The sequence below is a fragment of the Cannabis sativa genome, chromosome 9 (assembly GCF_029168945.1).
Source record: "Cannabis sativa cultivar Pink pepper isolate KNU-18-1 chromosome 9, ASM2916894v1, whole genome shotgun sequence".
Taxonomy (NCBI): Eukaryota; Viridiplantae; Streptophyta; class Magnoliopsida; order Rosales; family Cannabaceae; genus Cannabis; species Cannabis sativa.
In genome coordinates, this window is record NC_083609.1 from 11,115,648 (window position 1) to 11,121,647 (window position 6,000).

The window sequence follows — 6,000 nt, forward strand, 5'->3', positions numbered from 1 at the left end:
TGGTTAAAGGCTTTCCAAGTGAAGTGTTTGATTTTTAGGGGAGTTTTGGTGTTCCAGACTGTTTTCCACCATTGTTTGAAACAACGAGGGTTGGAGGAGGAGGGCAAGGATGGATAAGGGTTGAGGTTAGTCAGGTGATAGGCTGAACAAACTGTTAAAATGCCAGAGTGGTGATGCCCCCAAATAAGGCTGTCCTACGAGGAATGGTCAATGGGAATCTGAAGGATGGCATTGACCTGATATTCAGGCAAGTAGTGTTGGAGTGTATCTTTGTTCCGATTATTATCATTGTCAATGAAAAAGAAAACATGATGATCAATAGAATCAAAGTTATGCAAGAAGGTAATATATTGCAAACCTGCAATCCAGTTGGGATCAAGCAAAGGGATGAATCTGTTGGAATTTTGTGCACTAAATAAAATACATTTCAATATAATCAGATTTACTAATTAATAAAAGATCAGAAATCATTTTATGTTGCACGGTTCACATATTGCTTTCAAAATAATATGTTTAATGTATAAATTCTATTGAATTAAGAACATTCAAGTTTCAACAATATAATAATTAGTGGGATTTGGGCTGACCTTCATATATTGAACCTAAATAAATATAAAAATTGGTATTTTTATAATATGCAGTGCAGTGCGGTTTGAACCGCATATTAACAATTCAAAACTACAAACCGCACTACACTGTGTAATTTAAAAAAATTCAAACCGCACTGCACTGTAAAGAATTTTAAGTTGCATTTTTTTTTGTAGTATGGACAATTTAAATGATTTGATGAACAGCTAAAATTTGTATCACTTTTTCACACAGGATTAGATTATATTTTTAGTAAGGTAAACTATATTTTAGCTTAATCATTTATTTGTATCTTTAGATGCTCTAATAAAACGATTCTGGTATAAATTACCACCACTACCAGATTACATGTTGTAGGTTCAGCCATCAATTTCCCAGTCCAAAGATCGATGCCTTTTCGTCCAGGGAAATTCATTTGTGACACCTATTAACTACATTTAATAAACATTCCTATATATTAATAAAAATTATAGCCAAACATATATCAATATGTATGTATCAATCTTTCGACAAAGCATTAAATCATAGCTAGAATCTATGGTCACCAGATACAAATTTCAGGTCCACATCTATTCCTCAAGCAGTTTTTGGTTTTCTGTGTGCCTTGGGAAATAATGACTTCTAGTGAAAAATTATATGTATTTAATTATGTACATGTGTATCATAACATGACAGAAAGGAACATATATAATAAGGTAAATTTAATTAAATGGGAAGAGATTCTCATCAAGTATTAAAAAAAATGGAACCAAAACCTCCTTTGTCTTTCAATACGTGATTAGAACTTGGAGATGTAAAAATTGTGCTATATTTAGCACAAAAATAATTACTATATTTAGCACAAAAATAATTTTGTGGTAAATTTATATTAAATTTTAATTTTGTGTTCTAATACATAATTATAAAATTTTAATGTAAAATTTAATATCTAATTAATATTTTATTAAAAAAATATAATCTAATAATTTTATAATCAATTTTATTATATAAGATAATAAAAAAAAATAATATAAATGTTTCATAATTTAATACGTTAAATATAAATTTGAAATCAGTAAATATACTAATAAAATAATAAAAATGACATAAATGTAAATGAAAAGTAGTACATTTATGGCGTAAATTTTACATTATAGTAAATATTGTGCCAAATTTAGTATAAAATTTGCTGTGTCAAATTTACATTACTTTAGGTACATGATTTGGTACATAATTGAAATATACTTTTTGTTAAATGAGTTATATTTTAATTTTTACACATAATGGTCTTATACAAGAAAACGACAAGAAGAAAATTAACAGTACAAACATGCATGATGACATGACGAGGATAATATAGCCTTTTGGACCATTTACAATCTCGAATAATTTTTAGAAACCTGATTTTTAGTGAACTGCTACTAAAGTAGTAAACAACATGTATATTTATATAAATATTCTAATGACTAATGTGAAAACACTTTGAAAAACATACAAACTCAAAAGTGATTTGTTTTGTCACAAAAACCTACATTGGATATAACCTTTCCAATAATATGCCAAGTTTGCCACCATTATTGGTTGCTGCTACAATAATAATGTTTTTGTATTCATTCTATAATAGTATACAACAATTGACTACTCAAAATAAATTTTGATGATTTGACTAAAATTTCGGTCATTCAATTATGTACACATCGGAATATTAACCGACAATTGTTTTTTTTTTTCCCAAAATAGTACCCTTTATATCGAACATTACCGACTATAATATTCTTAATTCCAATCTAGTGTTTGATCACTAAAAGTGATTTTAGTTTATTTGGTTGTCTAAGTTTTTTTTAGGATTACTTATAATTATTTGATCGTTTGTCAAGTTTGTAAGAGTGTAGATGTAATGTACTTGTCTATAATATTTTTTCAGCGTAATTTGTTCTTCACATTTTTTTAGAAAATTTTCTTCAACGTTATTCATTCTAAGATTGTTCCAAGTCAAACAAATTTAACTTTAAAATTCTTGAGTGATGAGCTACTCAACAAAAAATACATTTTATTGATGGAATATCACAGTTTGATTAGTGATCTTAAACTTAACTATGGTAGATAGAATACCTCTTTTATTCAGGATAGGTTTGATAATATGAAAGCTTGTAAAGAAAAACAATTATAGTTGTGCTGTGAAAAAAAAAGTAACTATTGCAGATCTGTGGAAAAAAATTGAACTAAGTGTTTGGTAAATTATAAATTTTAAAGCAGTGTAAGTTGTTAAGATCTATTATAATGATAATGATAATGTTATAATCTAATTTATTATAATTACAAATATATAAAACCTTATTTTATATAATATTTTTATTTTGTATATACTTTTAATTTTTTTCAAAGTTTAAATTTATATTCATTTGATCAAAATAATTTATAATATTTTTATATTATATTTTTTATCAAATGTAAAATAAAAAAAAAAAAAATCAAAAGCTCAAGTATTTAAGAAAAACTCTAAGTTGATTTGGTACATTACATTAAAATTAAATATAAACTATTTTTTAAAAGTAAATAAGAGATTTAATTATTATTTATTATACTTAATTTAGTTAAAATATTTTTATATTTTTAATATCTATTCTATATAAAGTGTGGCTATGTAACAAAATTTTTGGTTTAACGATACTTTCTATGTTAACTTTAAGAGAATATCCTATTACTTAACGAAATATTCTTTATTGATTTTATGATATTATTATATATATTTAAAAATAAAAATTATATAGATATTTATAAAAAGATTTTTTTAGAAAAAAATTTAAAATGCCTAAAATATTATTGATATTTTTAATGCTATTTTAAATTTATTGGTTTAGCTTTAAATTAAAATAAAATGAAAAATTATGTAAATATTTTATATAAAGAAATTTAAATTTAAAATATTATAAATATTTTTAACTATATTTTTTAACTTTATTATTATTTATTTTATATTTTAAATTGAATTCACACACCATATTTTTTTGTAAAGTTTAGAAATAAAAAACCTTTATATTAAATTTACGAATCCAACCTATATATAGAAACACTCAAATTTGGTTATGCGAGTTTTGGTTATAAGAATAAGTAAATTACAATATATGTATTATCAGATACATTACCTAATTAAAAAAATTTAACAATTTTAAAAATACATATATATCATATTCAAATGACACAATAATGTAGCAATAGCTAAAAAAAATTTCTTGAAGATCAAAATTTCAAACTTCATTTAAAAAATTAAAGAAAAAATACATTACCTAATTAATAAAATTAAACATAAATGTATTGCCCTTAACATCACCTTATTGAACCTAATTAAAAAAAAAAAAATTAATTTTACGTGCATTGCACGTAACATCAACCTAGTATAATAATTAAGTATATATAGTTTTAGTATAAATAAATTCATTATAGTCTTTTAATTAAAATAATTTTTTCTAAAAGTTGGGTTGTGCCAACTTTAACTTTTAGCGGTAACTTTTCTATAAATTCTTCAAAAAGTTATTTTTTTGACTGCTTACCAATACATTTTTATCATAACTTTTTAAAAAATCATCTTTTAGTTTTTTCAAAAGTTGTGCCAACTGGGCTCTTTGTCTATTCCTTGCTCTTAGTTTGATAAATAAGATAAGCTTATTTGATACTTTTCTGACATTGGTATGTACTGTTAAAAGTGATTATTGAGCACTGTTTCGAGCTCGGGGTTTGGGCCAAGAATCAGCTTCTTCTGGATCTTCTCGATCGTGAAAGCTTCTTTGGGGCCTTAATCTCTCTCTAAAGATAAAAAAAATTATTTGGAAAGCAAGCTTGAATTTTTTACCGTCTTATGCAAATTTGACTCATCATCTCTTGGATGCTTCTAAGGTATGTCTCATTTATTTTTGTAATAATTGAGACTACTATTCATGCACTTTAGTTATGCTACACGCTTAAGTCAATTCGTTCTGAATGGTTATTAAGGGTCTTGATTCTTTAAAAGATGCGTCTAGCTTCTATGAGCTAATGTTGGATTGAATCTCTTGAGTAAATAGGAATTGGAGGAGTTTATTGCTCTTAGTTGGCGCATTTGGCATAAGCACAACACCTTTGTTCATCATAACTACAAGCTTTTGTCAGATAATATAGTTTCTAATGATCGCATAATTAAATCATGAGAAATAGTAGATAATTAAGAGTTTAATTATTGATTTATGATTATGTAATTCTTAGTAGAAATTAGGACTTATTGTCAAAATTAAGTTTTAGGAAAATATTATCTCAATTACGGAGATATATTTGAATGCCAGATGCATTATATATATATTATATGTGAATTTTTATAAGTGTGTGTTGCTTACTTCATAAGTTAGTAAGGGTAATTAAGTCCTTTTACCTTAGATTTTATTAGTGGATCTTTGAATGGATTGTAATTAAAACTAAGTTATTTAATTATTAGTATATGCTAATTATTTAGTGGTATTGTTAGAAAAGCCCTGTGAAGATAAAATCTTACAGATAAGAAAATCACACCAATCTTTTTTCTCTCACTCTTTGGGTCGGCAGCAGCAAGAGGCAGGAAATTCTAGGATTTTCTTGGTTGATTTTGAGTTAGTATTCTCAACTGGTTAAGGTAAGGTTTATGCTTCCTTTGTCTTTGAGTTTTTGAGAGAAAAGTTAGAGTTCATGCTTGAATTTTTAGGTTTATGCTTCTGTGCGAGTTGAGTTGGTTTCTTGAGTTTTCTGCTGGTATTTGATGATGAATTGAGTTATTTTTGTATTGATTTGGGTGTTAATTTGGTGAAATATCAAAAAGCTCAAACTTACGTCTTTATTGGCAGGTTTGAATTCAGAGAGTTATGGCTATGGTTTTTGGTTGAAATATGTTTATTGTGGCTTATTTAGGTACTCTAGAGAGTTTTATTCAATTTGGGGTTGAATTGAGTTATTTATTGGGTTTTTCGGGATTCCTACACTGAACCAGTCGACCAGTTTAGTTTTGCACTGCAGAACTAGTCCACTGATTCCCCCAGGCAGCACCTTTAGAAATCAATTTACCGGTTGGGGATCCAATTTACTAGTTGTAGAAATTTTGGCACCCTAGATTTTCATGTTTTAGCTATGCTTAGGGTATTGCTGTGTTATCTATCGATAGGGAAACTTTTAGTTTCAATTTTAAGTCCCCGAAAATGATTTAGCATATCGCTTATCAATTTTACGTATGTTGTGATTTAGAGGCCTATAAAACATCGAGCAGCAGTTTCCACTTAGGGTTACCGACATACTTGCATTTGGAATCAAGGTAAGATTAGTATAATGATTGCATAAATATATATATATATTTATGTATACATATTTAGTGTGCATGTTAGTTGCCATCAGAATAACATCTCAGGGTACCAGTGAGGTGTACATAGAGTTGCACTG